Source organism: Sinohyriopsis cumingii, chromosome 3, assembly GCF_028554795.1.
Source record: "Sinohyriopsis cumingii isolate HCF-2022 chromosome 3, ASM2855479v2, whole genome shotgun sequence".
Taxonomy (NCBI): domain Eukaryota; kingdom Metazoa; phylum Mollusca; class Bivalvia; order Unionida; family Unionidae; genus Sinohyriopsis; species Sinohyriopsis cumingii.
In genome coordinates this window covers 49,166,601-49,184,952 of record NC_142963.1, presented here as the reverse complement: position 1 = coordinate 49,184,952, position 18,352 = coordinate 49,166,601, and positions in this window count along the sequence as shown.

Here is an 18,352-nt window from a genome sequence, read left to right as displayed (position 1 = left end):
TTAATTTATTTCCGAAGAGAAAGTGAAAATTTAAAAAGAACTTATAATAATGAGAATTACATACCAAATAGTGCTAAAAGATTTATCACAAGTCCAAATGTATAAAAGTTTTTAAAGAAGTACAGTGGTATTCCAAATAAGTTCCTATACAAAACTTACTAATGTGTATGTAGTCTTGAACGTAGTAATGTGCCAATTGTCTGAAATGTGATGATGTGCCAGGAGTCTTTTGATATATCAGACTATCATAATCGAAAAACGTCTTGTCGGAAACCACTTTAATTCCTAATTAATGTTCCATTCCAAGAATATAATAGATGAGCACTTGTACTGCCAGTTAATAATAACTTGAATAAATTATTCATACTGGACACAACATCAAGACTAGGCCTGCCTATGATGTTAGATGCACGAATTTGTAATTTCTCAAGTAAACAACATTAAATAAAAAGACAATCAAGAGTAGGGTCAAAAGTTCATTTCTAGTATATTCTAATCTGTTAACAAGGAAAAATTTGTTATTAAAATAATGATAAAGCACATGCTAAAGATCAGGTACAACAGGATTATCCATGTGGAATACACTGGTCAACAGTGAAATCATTACTGACTTGAAAAGGCCCTAATCTGTAGTATTTTGGTGTGCCGAACACGAATATAACCGTGAAAAATTTGTATTGGCTCTCGTTTTGAAGATATTCATATACCTCATTTTCTATGTTTCACTGTGTAAATTTCTCCAGTAGGACTGCAGCAACATCCGGAATAATGATGTAACATTGCATAATACCATCATGCTCACATCATCCACAGTTGATTGCATCATTTTCTGATGCAATGCAATACTAATGCCATGCGGCTGCTGAAGTAAGTTGACGTCAGCAGTGTACTATACATGTGTAGGCCTATTATACTAATGCCAGGCGGCTGCTGAAGCTGACGTAAGCAGTGTACTATATAAAGCCCAATCAGATAGGTTCAGCATTTAAAATATTTTAGACGTTGTGCGAGACAGTTCAAGCTACTGTTACATAAAACTTATTATTTTATCCATTTACGTACAATAAAGAACAGTAATGCCTCGAAAGTGTGTTAATACCGCGGACAATTTTTGCTATATTTGTGGGGAAGTGACATTTGCCAACCAGAAGAAAAGTATCAATTCTCAAGTGAAGAAGGCATATCATCTTTACTTCGGATGCAAGGTTGGTGACCAAGACAAGCCTTGGGCTCCGCATATATGCTGTGCTACATGTACAACACAGCTTTCACAGTGGTTGAATTGCAAAAGGTCATCAATGCCGTTTGCAGTCCCAATGGTGTGGAGAGAGCCAAGCAACCACCTAAATGACTGTTACTTCTGCTTGGTTCCTCCTCTTTCCGGCGGAATAACGAAGCGAAAGAAGTCGAGAATAGTCTACCCAAACATTCCGTCTGCATTGAGACCAGTTCCACATGGTGAGGGACTTCCTATTCCAGAACCTCCAGCAGAATATTCTCTTGATTCATCTGACGAAGACAAAGGTGAGTCGACCTGTTCTTCTCCTGGTCCATCAGCATGCAGTGATCCAGATTTTCACTGTGGTGCATCATCAACCCCACACAGAATAACACAGGAAGAACTAAATGACCTGATTCGTGATTTGGACTTATCAAAGAACAAGGCAGAATTGCTAGGATCAAGACTCCAACAATGGAATCTTCTAGAAGAAGATGTCACAATTACTGCATATCGAAAGCGCCACCAGCAATTGGAGCCTTTCTTCAGAAAGGAAAGTAATCTGATATTCTGTTCCGATATTGAGGGCCTCATGAATGCTTTAAAAATCACTCATGACCCACAAGAATGGAGACTATTTGTGGACTCTTCGAAACTGAGTCTCAAGGCTGTGCTTTTGCACAATGGAAACATTCTTCCATCTATTCCAGTAGCGTATGCTGTCCACATGAAAGAGACATACGATAACTTAAGGCAGCTACTGAATTCCATTGAGTATAACAAGTACAGCTGGCACCTCTGTGGTGATTTGAAGGTAGTTGCCCTTTTAATGGGACTGCAGCAAGGATATACAAAATACATGTGTTTCTTATGCGAGTGGGATAGCCGAGCAAGGGAAATGCACTACATGAGGAAGGAATGGACTCACAGGCAGAATGTAGCCATTGGAGAGAAGAATATCCAACACCCAGCTCTGGTTGAGGCTCAGAAAATCTTGCTACCACCCCTTCACATCAAACTAGGTTTGATGAAGAACTTCGTGAAAGCCATTGACCGGACTTTGCCAGCATTCCGATACCTGCATGAAAAATTCCCTCGACTCAGCGAAGCAAAGATTAAAGAGGGAGTTTTTGTGGGTCCTCAGATTCGAGAGCTTTTCAAAGATGACCGGTTCAACAACTTGCTGGAAGGTGACGCGAAACAAGCATGGAATGCTTTTCGCCTAGTTTCTACAAACTTCCTCGGAAATGTTAGGGCAGAAAACTATAAGGAACTAGTAGAAGACATGTTGATGAAGTATAAGAAACTTGGCTGCAATATGTCTCTAAAGATTCACTTCCTTCATTCCCATTTGGATTTCTTTCCTAGCAACTGTGGTATTGTTAGTGATGAACACGGCGAACGTTTTCATCAAGATATCGCAACAATGGAACAAAGATACCAGGGAAAATGGTCCACTACAATGCTGGCTGACTACTGCTGGACACTCCTCAGAGATGCTCCCGAACAGCTGTACAAGAGACAGGCGAAGAAATCTAAGATGTAGTCAATGACTTGATTTTTTATAGGTAGGCTATTACAGTTGACCTTTTACTATTGGAATGCATTTCGTTATGTAAACATTAATTTCTTGCAGATTACAAAAAACTAGAGCCAATTTTGCAATTTGACTGTCATATTCGTGTTCAGCACATAAAAATTGATAAGAATTGACTAATTTTATTTCAGTAACATGACTTTTGTAAAAATTTGTTGTCCAGTGATATCAATATCCTAGAAACAGACCCAACTAAACATATTTATCTCAACTGGTAATGATTCTAATATTTAATCCTCACTCATAGAGAGATATTAACTATGTATTTTTTGTTTACAAAAACAAATTTACTGGTCTGCTACACATCGAACTTGAATGTAGACAAGGTCAAGTCCAAAATCCAATTATACATAACATATATCACGGAGGAAAAAAACTATCCTATGCATATTAAATATACATGAGAACGTACAAAGGGATAATTGGTCAGGATTACATCTGCATAAACGATAGGCATGAATGGAATAATACATGCAGATAGTTGTAAGTGAGAGGGTAGAAGAATTGATGACATGAATAACTAATGGCGTATGCATATACTGGAGAGCATCCAAAGGACTTTTATTCCCACCGACAGTACAATTAAGCTAAGCAATTATTCAATGGCATGCATAATTCACTTCTTATTTCTTTTCTTTTTAAAAGGCCTTGACAACGATGTCCAATATTGATTCCAATATCAGACACGTGCATTTTACACAAACCATCTTGTCTCACTAATTGGCTGGCCTGTACACACGTCGATCTATAGAAGATAGCTCAATCTAAAATTCTAATTTGCAAGGTATGTAACGCACATGCCCATTATCAAGTTACATCAACGGCATCGATTACTTTAGAAACATGTGGGTATCTATTGCATTAGACAGCATGTCCTAAGTGCTTTTAAAACTTTGTCAAAGACGATTTAAGTGACTTTGACTCCTCACGATAACATAACCTAACTTACAACTTGCTTTTGCAAAAAAAAATAGTCTTACACTTCTTCCTGCATTTCTTTCACTGCGTTTTTGTGCCGTTGCGTCAAACATGGTAACTGACCTCGTGTGCAAGCTAATATATCTTACGGAGTTTCGAAAGATGAGAATTTGTCACGCAAATTCTTCGCAGCTTGCGGTGTTATATATCAGACACGGGATATTAAGGAAAACAACGGTTCTTATGGATATACAGAGAATCGTGTCTCTTTTTATACTTTATTTGCTAAGGGGCAAACTTAAATTTACACAGCAAAAAGCATTTGTCCAGACGATGAAATAGTCTTCACAATGCTTACGTACACAGATTGCTGATGATTCAATGAATAGTAACTTTTAATCCAAATGTATGTTTTGACTGAAAAGTTATTGTGATAATTTTCCTTTGCTTACTTTACCCTTTTCTCCTGTCGATCATCGTGTTTAACTACACAGTCAAAGATTTGTGTATCCACAACATCTACTATTATATCTAATAATCATAAACTTGTTTGCATCATGTACTTTGTCAAACTTGAAAATGAAATTTGAACGTATTGACCGACTAAACAAAAATTTTAAGTTAAGACGCATTCAAAATATTTATTATCTTTAAAGAACAGCAGTACAGTTAAAATAATTATTTAATCTTAATTACATGCCAGCCTGGAAAAAGTCCATGCAATGTATATTGTTGTAGCTGTAACAATTTGAGTCATATCGGTACGATGTCTGTAGTGTGGCGATTTTACACTGATATCTAGCAATGGGGCATCATGCCACAGACATGTATCATCTCATCCTACCCAGTGACATTATCCTGACACCAGGCCAACCAGTCCTAGCATTAATCAATTGATGTTGAATACCTTTCTTATGAGTCTTTGGTATGACTATAAGTCTTTGTATAACTCAGACGTGTTTCGAACCCGCGACCTCCCGCATCCGAGGCAGAAGCTCTAGCCACTTAGACCACATGAATGCGAGAGAAAATACGGTATTGAACATAGCTCTTGTATGAGTTCAACAAAGATCCTACCAACAAATTATAAAGCAAAAGATAATGAAATGAAATAACATGTCTTTCGAAATGATTCATTCATGAAATGTAATCAGAAGGCAGATAAATAAGCTTAAATTCTGTAAGCATAGTCAGTTTTAAGATAACCGATTCTCCGTAAGCATAGTCAGTTTTAAGATAACCGATTCTCCGTAAGCATAGTCAGTTTTAAGATAACCGATTCTCCGTAAGCATAGTCAGTTTTAAGATAACCGATTCTAAGTTTGTGCACAACAGAACTAATACGCAAGAATTCTAGTTGTCTATTCCCAAATTATAACCAATATATTTAATACGCCTGATTCGTAAATAACCTTATTTCAAAAATGGTTTTAAAAGAGCAGAACACGAATAAAAGCTTTCTAAATTAATCAATACTATTGTGTAAATGATTGTGGCAGCACGTGGCAACACTTTTACTGCATCTAGCAGCACGTGTCACGCCAGGTAAATCCGGCCTGAAAATTTCTTTTTTGCAATTTTTTTCTTCTTCTGGTTTGGTGCAAAAGAAAGTGTGATGTCAGCAGTACTCATGGGTTTATAAACGCTTTGATTGCTTTCTGTATGACTTGTGCGATTTATGTATTTAATGACTTTGCACTTACGAATAAGGACCAGACACGGTTAGCTGGGACAATATACTTTAGCTAGAGCACATAAAGACCGATTCCTCTGCCTCAAACCCTTCATTAGTGTTTAAGAAAACTTCTGCACATGGTAAACTGTGTACAATTACGCGTTATAACCATGGAAACGTACAGGTCTTTTATTATCTTGTGAAGAATTCTTAATAAAATAGCAGAATGACACTTTGGTCGCCGGCACGTATGTAAAGGAAAACATGTATTGGAATAATATTTATTTTAATGTTGCCTTCTTCAGATTTAACTCTATTTCATGTTGTAATCTATAAATTAAACCGAAAACAACTCATATAAACACAGAAGGTAAGGGTATAGTAGGGAGAATTTAAATACTTATAAGTCTGAGTTTGAGAAAAAATTAGTTGGCACGGCAGCTGCGTCTAAAAAACGCACACACGTGTAAACAGATTAGACCCTGATTAAAGTAGCATAATGTGCTATTAAATTGGGGTCGAGCTCTAAACCGATACTTCTACATGAGATTATAAGGGAATAATGTAGACTATAATCCTATTCTACCGTGTGCGAGAGCAATTTGTACATATGCTGCTCTCAAGTTATATGCTACTCATGCACTTATAAATACGGATGCTGGCATTTTGATCTTAAAGTCCCTGACATTATTTCCTATGCTTATTCATTTAAAGCATACGCTTTTGATGGCTATTATTTCCAAAAAATGTTACCGTCTTAGAACATTTTTAATTTTCACATCATATATGCATAAAAGTAGCATCATTCATATATCTTCATTCATTTCCCCCACCATCTTCAACCACAGCCACCACCTCAACCTCTTCCTCAGGAGCTGGATTAAAAGTCTAACAAGCTGATTAGGATTACTAATTTCTTTGAAATTTTGTAGCTAGTTTAAGGCTATATCTTTAGATGTAAAGAGTTGCATTACACTATAATCACAACTCAGCATGCTCGCGTAGACCATCAGGGTCACATGCTTACCAGTTTGCGGGTCGGATAATTGTTTCAATAATAACGCAGGCCCGATGTCTAGCTAGGAGTTATGCATTTTCAAATCAGTCTCTATTGCCTATGATTCGATATTTGCATGAGCCGTCTTCTTTAAGATGCATATTTCTTGCATATATCATAATTGTCGCTCGGAAAAAAAGACATTTAAATACGCTTACGGGCGCTGCAACGAATTTGTACCATAAATACACTCTTTTCTGGAGAAGCGTTCGATAAGAGCAACCTAGGCCCTTTATTTTAAGCAGGAAAAAACCTCGGATGTGTGAGGTGGATTGATTTCCCCATATTTGGATAACACAAGGAAGAAACAGCCTAAAATTCTTGCCCACCAAAGTGGTTGGCAGGATACGATCTGTTTCCTGAACGTATAATGACTAAATAACAGGTCGATTAAACAGATGCAAATAAAGAAATATATTTTTTAATTGAAAATAGGTTTTGAATCTTAATTTTAAATCAATCAGTACTTTAATAGATATGGACATGGTATTTTATCACGTGGCATAGTCATGTGTTAGGTTAAGTTTCATAAATAAAATTCAAAAATGGTTGTCTCTGCTACACATCTAACGTTTGTTTCAAGAAAAACGATGAGGATGCTCCGATTTGTGAAGTTGTTTTCAAGTGCGTATCCTCACAATTAAGACACACAGACAGTATAACCTCGGGGGAAAATGCAATTTAAAAAAAGAAATTTTTTAAATATTTTTTTAATTTTTTTTTTCAGATCGAAAACATATTTCCTGATTTAGTGTATACGATCCTTAACACCTATATGTTGGGTTAAGGTACGTATGTAGAAATCAAAGTTTTGTGTTAGTTAAATGGTTAACTAATTTGGCAGAACAACGAGTAAACGAACAATACACGCACTCTTTGGCATCTTAAACCAATACGCCATCTAAAGGTCTTAATTACACGTTAATTAAAACTAGTTTGGATTTAGAAAAAATATATTTCTCATTACCAAAATTATATGGAAGAACTTAATTAAGTTTAGAACTGCAAATCATATGAAACTGGTAGATGGGCTAATGTTCCCTATACTAGATGGGCTAATGTTCCCTATACTGAAAGTTATTGCGTACTACGTCAGTCTCAAGACATAGGTAATTAATATCATTATCTTCCGTCATGTTCTTATTTACAACACGAAAGACAAAAAGTTATACCTCATTTTTACGATTCCAGGACTAAGGTTCACAAACATAAGAAATTAGTAAACACAGGTAACGTTGACTCTTAAAAATATTTGCAAGTTTTTTATTTTATTTTTTTTTTGATTTTTGTTTTCAGAATTTTGTAATCCCTGTATAATGCTTATTATGTAATAACAACTCAGACCATATTCATGTTCTTTTTCTTAAACACCTCGTATGCTGCAAACTTTACAACCTGAGTGGAATAAAGTCTTGTGATGTCTTGTTATTTTAAGAGCTTTAATTTTCAAATTGGTTCCGCCATATTTTTTTTCCATTTGCTGTCGTTTCCCGCACTTGATTCGTTTTATAATCATTCGAGTGAGTGCACGTACACTCTATGTAACCCACCATTACTGTAAGACCAGGTTAATGCAACCAAGTCACCGGAAAAGTGAATAGATGTGTCACGAAAGAATATCGATTTAATGTATAGGAACCCTTTGGATTTGCTTTGATACTTCTAGATCTGTCTAAAACTCAATAACCACGGCTAATGATAAAAGTTATGTCCGTATAATGACAAAAAGATCAAAAGGGATTTTAATACAAAAATAGAGCTTGTCATAAACATAGCTGCAAATGACAAACATCGCAATCTTGGGCGACACACATATTGATAGTAAATGCGCCACTATTAAAATGAACGGAACACAGAGGAAAATGCGTATATTGACCGCAGCACAGGGGGATTATGTAAAACACAAATGATGATTCATGGACAGTACACTAAGACGTTCTCTTTTCATTGATTAGATCTATTCGCGGTAAATGAGTAGATGGAAATAAAAATCGAATAGGATTCATTAAAAATGACTTTAATTTAGTTTAGATTATAATATTGAACAACATGTATCAACTGCAAATAAATATGAACTTTTACGCGTTTGAAAATTTAAAAGTCGATACCAATTAACTATTAGCAAGAAAACAATTAGTATTAATTCTAGTGACAATCACAATGATTATGAACATTTTATAACCATTCTTGGTCGCTGTTGCTGCACATTAAAACAACAGAGATACAATCTGAAAATGATGACATGAAGAGGATGATCGCCAAAAAAGAAAAGGATGTGTTTATAAGGCACCGATTTCCCCGCCATTCTGGCACGATTGAAGACACATTGGTTCAAGATGCAAGGGCACAGTTAATAAAAAGCAAATAGAAGTTATAATTCATGTTATTTGTTATGGTAAAAAGAGAATATCATGTCTAAATTAAGTCTTCTCAACATTTCAACCTATTACGTACTTCTAAAGTTATCAGTCATAAATAAACTTTGTGATGGAGGATTATCCTTTCACGACAGACGGGACCATTTCTAAATTTGCAACGGAAAAGGTGAAAATCCAGCTCAAAATATTGTTTTAGATTAAGTCCCAAACCAAATTCGGTTTAAGTCTTGAAATTTTTTGAGTGGAAAGACAATCCATTTTATCGCCAGTTGACTCAAGTTTCTTTAAACTTTGGGTAAAATGACTATTTTATTTGAAAGTCGTTTATATTTGATGACATAGAGTCTTGTCCTGAAAAATTTGCTTTCATCCATCATTGTTCTGGAAGTAGATCAAATGACATTAATTACCGTTTTACTTGACCCAGTTACAGACCAATCAGCTCCCTGGAAGTAGATCAAATGACACTAATTACCGTTTTACTTGACCCAGTTACAGACCAATCAGCTCCCTGGAAGTAGATCAAATGACATTAATTACCGTTTTACTTGACCCAGGTACAGACCAATCAGCTCCCTGGAAGTAGATCAAATGACACTAATTACCGTTTTACTTGACCCAGTTACAGGCCAATCAGCTCCCTGGAAGTAGATCAAATGACACTAATTAACGTTTTACTTGACCCAGTTACAGACCAATCAGCTCCTTGGAAGTAGATCAAATGACACTAATTACCGTTTTACTTGACCCAGTTACAGACCAATCAGCTCCCTGGAAGTAGATCAAATGACACTAATTACCGTTTTACTTGACCCAGTTACAGACCAATCAGCTCCCTGGAAGTAGATCAAATGACTTTAATTACCGTTTTACTTGACCCAGTTACAGACCAATCAGCTCCCTGGAAGTAGATCAAATGACACTAATTACCGTTTTACTTGACCCAGTTACAGACCAATCAGCTCCCTGGAAGTAGATCAAATGACATTAATTACCGTTTTACTTGACCCAGTTACAGACCAATCAGCTCCCTATCTACGGAGTAAGGGAAATATTTCTCTAGTATGCTTTGGTCAAAAGTGATCGTAGCTTACTTTGCTGGAAGACCAGTTAAGCCTCGCAGTCAGTGGGATGAACTTGGTTGCCATGGCAAACCGTTATTTCGAAAGACAAATTGTTGGATTCAACCTAAAAATGCAATGTAAATTTAAAGGCCCTCGTTAAAATTATTGAAAATGACATCTAGAAACAGTATGATCATTCAATTAAATATTCAAACTTGAGCAAAGACGATTCACGAGGACCATGCTTCCAAAATTAGGAATACAGCGGATGAATCTAGAGTGTGTAAGACAAATAACTTCTCTCATCCGCATACAGCATGCACAACAATGTTCATTTTTCTCAGATGGAATATATCTTACTAACAAGGCTAATGAAAGACAAGATGGACAGGAAGTGTTTGACAATGACACGTCTGAGATCTTGAAAATACATAAACCCATACACACACACGCACGCACACACACACACATACACGCTCACAAACACACACACACACACACACACACACACACACACAATGCAGAAATTTTGTCAGTCTAATCCGGTTTCCTTTATACCCTAATGACGTTTATCAAAGGCGTTTGCAACACACAAAAACGATGAACACAGAATGAAAAGAAAATATGCCACATTGCATGATATTTGTATTCTGCAGTTTGCTTAAAATAGTGCGGTAGTTTATGATGTGTTCATAATAGCAATCTTGGACAGACGAACGCACTACCCACCCAGGACCATACCAGAAGATTACATACAACATGGGCCTTTGTTTATTTAGTTTAAACCTAAAAGTGTTGAATTGTTCTTGAATGTCTTGTGTAGTAACAATACAGAATATATTTAGCTGCATAACGATCTGAAAAGAGTTTCCTTGTGTTTGGAATGTTTACTTGAGAACAGAAATATTCCATGCAAGAGAGGAGATATATAACAATGTGTTACGTGTTTAGGCTCGAATAAACGGCAACACAAGAAAGAGAAAAGCAACAAGCTTTGAAAAATATAATAATTTATTTCCCTGAAAAAATTCTATAAATATAATTTTTAAAAATATGACCTTACGCTTTGAAGAATCAAATTAAAAAATAATCCAAGAATAATCCACGAATAAAATGTTAGAAATCCTAATAATAAAATCTTCTAATGATTTCATGTTCGAGTCTCGACGAAGAATCCAAGATGGAATACGATGACGTATGATGTAACCTGTAGTGTGTTGAAGTCAACAGTTCCTTGTAGAAACAAGAAATATCACTCCGGTTTTTGGAAATCCGAATAAAGTCTTATAAGAGTTGTCTTTGTTCAAGAATTTCATCTGAGCACACGTATTTTCCAGGAAAAAAGAAAAAAATCCCTTGAATCCAAATAATTTGAAATAACTCAAATGGACACAACAGACACTTTCCAGTGTAAAGAAAATAGCCCAACTCACTGAGAATATTTCTCTAAAATACAGGTTATATCGTATTCTAAAACGCAGTTTCGAAAATCCCCAAATTGCAAAATAGAAGGGGGGAGGCACGTGATCGTGTTTATATCACGTACGCCTAACATGACCCTGACGAAAACCAATAAGTTTACTCTAAGAAATAAAATAATAAACAAATTTACATCTTAAACCACGTAGTCCCATCATGACCTCGACAACAACCAATCATGTTAAAATAAAAATAGAACGTATTTACCTGGCTACTACTAACCTTGAATCAAGGTCAGGATCCAGGTCAACATCTAGTATTTATGAAAGAATGATTCAGGTCAACTGATTTTCTGGAAAAATGTCATCTCCAGTAATGAAAAATATAACAAATTAAAACTGACAAACAAACAATTAAATTAAAATAAATATATATTAAATCAGATATAATTAAATCAAATATGCATAACACTTTCCCCCTAAAAAGAAAGATTTCTATGATAAAGCTTTCTTTTTACCCCAAACTAATTATACATGAGGTTAAAAATGAATCATACATTACACACGGTGTACATGAAAGAATACATTATTATACACGAGATAGTGCGTCTGCTATTAAATTGTCTTTTCCTTTGATGTGCCTGATGTCAAGATTATAGTCCTGTAACAACAAATTCCACCATAGTAGTCTCTGATTTTTATTTTTCATCTTGCTGATGAAAAGTAATGGGGTTGTGGTCACTAAACACAATACTCGAAGAAGGAGCTGAACTAAGATAACATCAAATGTTGTAATGCCAATATCAAAGCTAAACAATCCTTCTCGATTATTGAATAATTTCTTTGGTGCTTATTTAATTTCTTAGACAAATAGCACACTGGATGATCAATACCATTTTCATCTTCTAGAATCAAAACTGCTCCAAACCCAACGTCACTTGCATCAACAGACAGTTTAAAAGATTGGATGAAATTTGGAGCTGTAAGAACTGGCGCGCTTTTAAATATGGCATTCAACTTGTCAAAAGCCTCCTGACATTTTTCAGTCCAAAGGAACTTGTTTTTCTTACTCAATAAATTTGTCAGGGGTTCAGCAATTATAGAAAAACTGAACAAAAGTTTCGATAGTGTCCGGCAATACCTAAAAATCTCATCAGTTACTTTTTATTTTCAGGCACGGGAAATCCAGAGATAGACTTCACCTTAGCATCTATAGGTTTAACTTGAACATGTCCTACAATATGTCCTAGAAATGTTATACTAGCACGGCAGAACTCACTTTTAGATAAATTAATTGTCAAACATGCATCTGTGAGTCTGTCTGAGAATTTCCAAATTTTTGCTAAATGTTCTTTCCAGGTGTCGTTGTAGATGATGACATCATCGATGTAAGCATCACAATTGTCTAGACCAGAGGTAATCATATTCATGAGACGTTGAAATGTACTTGGCGACCCTTTCATCCCAAACGGCATTACCTTATATTGGTAAAGTACATCTGGATCCACGAATGCCGAAAATTCCTTTGCTCTTTCCGTTAGTGGAATTTGCCAAAATCCTTTCAGAAGGTCAAATTTGGTAACATACTTGGTATTCCCGATAATAATTCCGTTTTTAATACAATAACAGACAGGAACTTCAGTAGCTTCATTTTCACTAAAATTGACCTTTGAAACAAACAGGAGATCTCCGGATCTTTTTCCTGTTCGACGACAAGTGATTGTCGTTTATTATCCTGATTAGAATAAAGAGAACGAGTCATTAAAAGAGCATCACTGTCATCAATACCTTCTGATTGATCTAAACAAGGAGTGAAAGTGACCTCATCAAAAGCCTGACCAATAGATGTGTCAGCTATAGGAAAGTTACGCAATTCAGAGGAACGTTAACAAAGTCGCACTCTACTCCCTGAATAAGAACACTCTCATTAGAAGACGCTTTCTCAGAAAAAGGCAAGGTACCTGACAATAAAAGACTCTGAGAAGCTCTTGTGTCCCTTGACATTTTAATAGGGATAGGATTGGCCGAATCACCCAAGCGTAATATAGAACCCTTCGATATGAATGATTCATAATGTTCCATACTAAAATCAGACTGGGGTTTATTAGACCCAACAAATGTATTGCTTTCAATACATGATCGTGACCTTGACCTCTTATGAATAAGATCATTTGGAATAAATATGTTTTGATTCTGGTGCCTATTATTCAGTTTGTAGCAATCAGAAATAACGTGTCCTTTTTTCGTGCATTAGGTGCACGCGGTAAGAACCAAGGGTCTTGAATCAAGCTTATCAGAACCTTGATTTTTATAAGTTGTGCCAGTTTGAGTTTTAGAAGGGCTTGTATTAGACTGAAATACTTTTCTGCCAGAAGACTGTTGGGTAGAAGTCTTATTTACAAAGGAACTTTATGAGCTAAAGAATACTCAGCAGCAGCTCAAGTAGCATTGCCAAGGTTTCAATCTGATGCTGGTCAGTATAAGACTTAATGTCACTGTGGACACAGTTTTTGAAATCTTTTTGTTTGAGACTTTCGTAATCTCGTTCAACTTTCTTGGATTAGCACCATCTATCAAATAACTGCTCTTTTTCTCTAGCAAATTCGACATGAGTTTGTCCAGCTTCTTTTCTATAGCTTCTGAAGTTTTGCCGATAAGCTTCAGGGACTAACTCATAACCTCTTAAGATGCATTCTTTGACCGTATCATTGTCACCACTTTGGTGAACTGACAGTGAATTATAAATATCACTAGCCTTACCAGTGAGTACATCTTGTAATAACTGAATCAAATGCTCCATTGCCATTTCAAATTTTCAGCAGCTTGTTCAAAACGAGTAAAGTATTTGTCTACTTCTATTTCTCTGAAAAGGAGGCACTGCTCTAATATTCTTTGCATGATCACCTGCCAGTTCCATTTCTTTCATTCTACATTGATATTCCCTCTTTCTCTCTTTCTTCGCTATCAAATCACCTTTGTTTTTCTTGTAACTTCTTCCGCTTGTAAATGCATTTGTTCTTTTTGTAACTGCGTTTGTCTTTCTTTCTCTTTTTCTTCCACTTGTAAATGCATGTTTTCTCTCTCTCTCTCTCTCTAACTCCCTCCCTCCCCCCCCCTCTCTCTCTCTCTCTTTCTCTCTCTCCTATTATAACTGCATTTGTTTTTCTTGAAACTGCATTTGCATCCTTCTCTCTTTCTATATTTCCTCTGTCTAAATTTCTAGCTTCCTTAACTCCAATTCCATCTTGTATTTTAATTCTAATTACATCATTGTTATAACAGAGTCTGATACAGACTTACTGATCGAAACCAAAGCACTTTTATACAAAACATTCTTTTCTACCAAATACTGAACCAAAATATTTGTTATTTCTTGTTTCGGTAAGGAAGCCTTTACCTCAGAAAGATCCTGTTTTTTGGCAAGTTGGATCAATTCATCTTTCATGAAAAGATCTAAATGTTCCTGGGTAGGATTTGAAATAAAGATTTCTACTTTTGACGACATTTTAGAAAACGCTTGCAGATTTCACTAAGATTGCAAAAACTATGGGAATTCAAGTTTTAAAAAAAACAACGTGTTTTGAAATATTCTATCAAAAATTCAAAACAATCCGGGACAAGCTATCGAGTGCTTATGCTACGTGTTTAGGCTCGAATAAACAGTAACACAAGAAAGAGGGAAAACAACAAGCTTTGACAAATATAATAATTTATTTACCTGGAAAATTCTGTAAAAATGAAAAAATATGAACTTACGGTTTTAAGAATCAAATCCAAAAATAATCTAAGAATAATCCGAGATTAAAATTTTAGAAGTCCTAATAATAAAATGTACTAATGATCTTAAGTTCGAGTCCCGACAAAGAATCCAAGATGGAAGACGATGACGTATGCTGTAAGCTGTAGTGTGTTGAAGTCAAGTTCCTTGTAAAAACAAGAAATATCACTCCGGTTTTGGAAATCAGAATAAATTTTTATAAGAGTTGTTTTTGTTCAAGAAGTTCATATGAGCACACGTATTTTTCAGGAAAAACGAATTAATCCTTTTAAATCCAAATAATATGAAATAACTCCAAAAGACACAACGGACACATTCCAGTGTAAAGAAAATAGCCCAACTCACTGAGAATATTTCCCTAAAACGCAGGTTATATCGTATTCTAAAACGCAGTTTCGAAAATCTACAAGTTGCGAAATCGAAAGTGAGGTCACGTGATTGTGTTTATATCACGTAGGCCTAACATGACCCTGCCGAAAAACAATCATTTTACTCTTAGGAATAGAAAAAGGTTCTTTAATCAGATATAATTAAATCAAATATACATAAGAAATGAAATCGTACAAATCAGTGATGTTACGCTACAGCATAGGTAGATAACACTATATGAGGTAAGCAGTGTGTAAATTACAGATCATATGAGAAATAACTATCCTTACAAAATGCACTGGATTCTCATACAAAGATTGATTAAATATATAATGCAAATTAATAACCCACATTACAGAACGCGCGCGCGTGTGTGTGTGTGTGCGCGCGCGCGTGCGTGTGAGTGTGGTGCATTTGGATGACATATGTGTCATGAACAATTTTAAATCAATTGTGTATACTCAGTCAATAGCCGAACTAGTAAGAAATTAAAAACACTTCTCTTTCTATCAGAGAGAGAGAGAGAGAGAGAGAGAGAGAGAGAGAGAGAGAGAAATGCGTGACATATCATCTACTCGGTTCTTTCGCTTGTATTGCACAGTGTCAGTTTCTCATCAGATGTCATCTGCACCCAACAGAGTCCTCACTAACCAATAATTTAAAGGACATTAACGCAAACGTACTCTTGCTGTGAAGTGTATTTTTAATGGCGCTGGAATCCATATGTCATAAGCAGCTGATTGGCTATGTTTCGCTATCCCATCTTGATTTAGAAGTTTTATCAAACTGCCGAGCCAAATTAACCTAGATATGTCATATATTAATGAATTTCGCCGGTGAAGCCTGCTAAAATGTTTGAGGCGGAAGCTGCTCCAACGTGTACGTGATCATCGACATGAATGAATCCATCCATCCTCCCTTGTATCCATCCACACTTTTGCACGTACATACTGACCACCTATTAACTTACCTGTATACCTTTGGTTGATGGCTAAATACATACATATATATATATATATATATATATATATATATATATATATATATATATATATATATATATATATATATATATACGTGTGTGTGTGTGTGTGTGTGTGTGTGTGTGTGTGTGTGACTTTTCGTGCAGGTCTCAAATACATAGCGGATGATTTCAAGCAGCAGAGAGGGTGAACAGACCATAGAATTCCGACAAAATAAATAAAAACAAACAAATAAATCATCTCGTAGAAAGGTCCAGATTTTACAAATGAACTTTCCTTGAGATGTTTATTTTTGCAATGACCGATTGTGCTAATAAAACCTCAGTTTGAAATAGTAGCTGAAAAAAATAAAGTACTCTACGTGTTTATTTATTTCTTGTTTATTTTTTTGACGACCAACGTTGGTAGGTACCCTCTCTGCTGCTCCCCCTGTTACCCAAATATTTTATCAATACCCACACGATATCTTGTTCTTGGATCATGTAAATTTATTGTTATAAATCCATGCGGGGTAGCTTGCGCTCGTGAGAAGAAATTTTTTAATTTAATTATATCCATGTCACCACCACACCAGGTTTGATGAATATTTCGCAACGTGTGTGTGTCTACGCCATTAAACACAACTAAAATGTTGCAGTTGTCTCTGATCACCTTCGGAATTTGTGTATATCGTTGAGTAACATAGATCACGTCTGTATTTTTGTGTCTACCTCGGGAAAATATTCTGGCTGGATTTGATTGTTTATCTAGCATCATATCGTCGTATACAACTAAATTATTAATAAATCCGTCTATGGAATCTACGGATGGTGCTTCATCAATATCGGTTATAAACTCTATAACATCATTATCCTCATCCAGTAATCGCGCGTTTTCATTGAAATCTTTAAGTACATCATAACATCGTTGATCATCAACGGATGGTGCTACTAAATACAACTTATCCCATTTCAACCATCTCATTATCAGATTAAGTAATAATTGCGTCTTACCCGATCCAGATGGTCCTATGATAATCATTCTGATGGAGTTCGGTAGCGCAGGATGATGTTTAACAGGTTCTCGTTTTCTTGTCGCTGAGAAATCAATTATATCCATATATATTATAACATGAATTTATATTGTTTACGCTGTAAAGTTAAAACTCCAACTATTGATTTAGCTACGGTTACAACAAAAAACAAAAAAATAGCGTACGGTGGAAAATGTTCTATATGCGGTAGAAAGAAATTTTCGTTTTTACCTAATAAGCGCGGTGGTGATATTGCTAATTTGATGTCAAAGTTTCCAGGTGCTCCATGGGCTAAATACAGCGGGGAAAAACATCTACCAGGATATAATTATTGCGGTCCTGGTACCAGACTTGATATCAGGCTCGATGATCAAGATCAACCAAAACCAGGCGAGGAACCAATAAACGCTATAGATCGAGCTTGTCATGCTCATGATGTAGCTTATAAAAGTCAAAATCTACAAGATAGGCATATTGCAGATGTAAAATTAATTCATTCATTAAATTCTATAAAAAATAAAAATATTAGAGAATCATTAGCTAATTGGTTAGTAAGATCCTCGATGAAAGGTAAATTAGCGATTGGGGCTGGTAATTAATAATGGAATCAATTTATTATTCACCGAGAGGATACTGGAGAGGCAAAGCAGCAATTGGTAAACTTGCTGATGCAGCATCGGTTAAACATTCTACTGCTAAAACGTGGTTATCTAAACAAGCAATATGGCAAATTTATCTACCACGTCCTAAACACATTCAGTACTCGTATTTCGATGTCAGTGTTCCTAATGAAGTTCATCAAGCTGATATTCTGTTTTTACCGCATGATACTGTACGTGGAAAAACGTACAAATACGCGCTAACCGTAGTTGATGTTGCAAGTA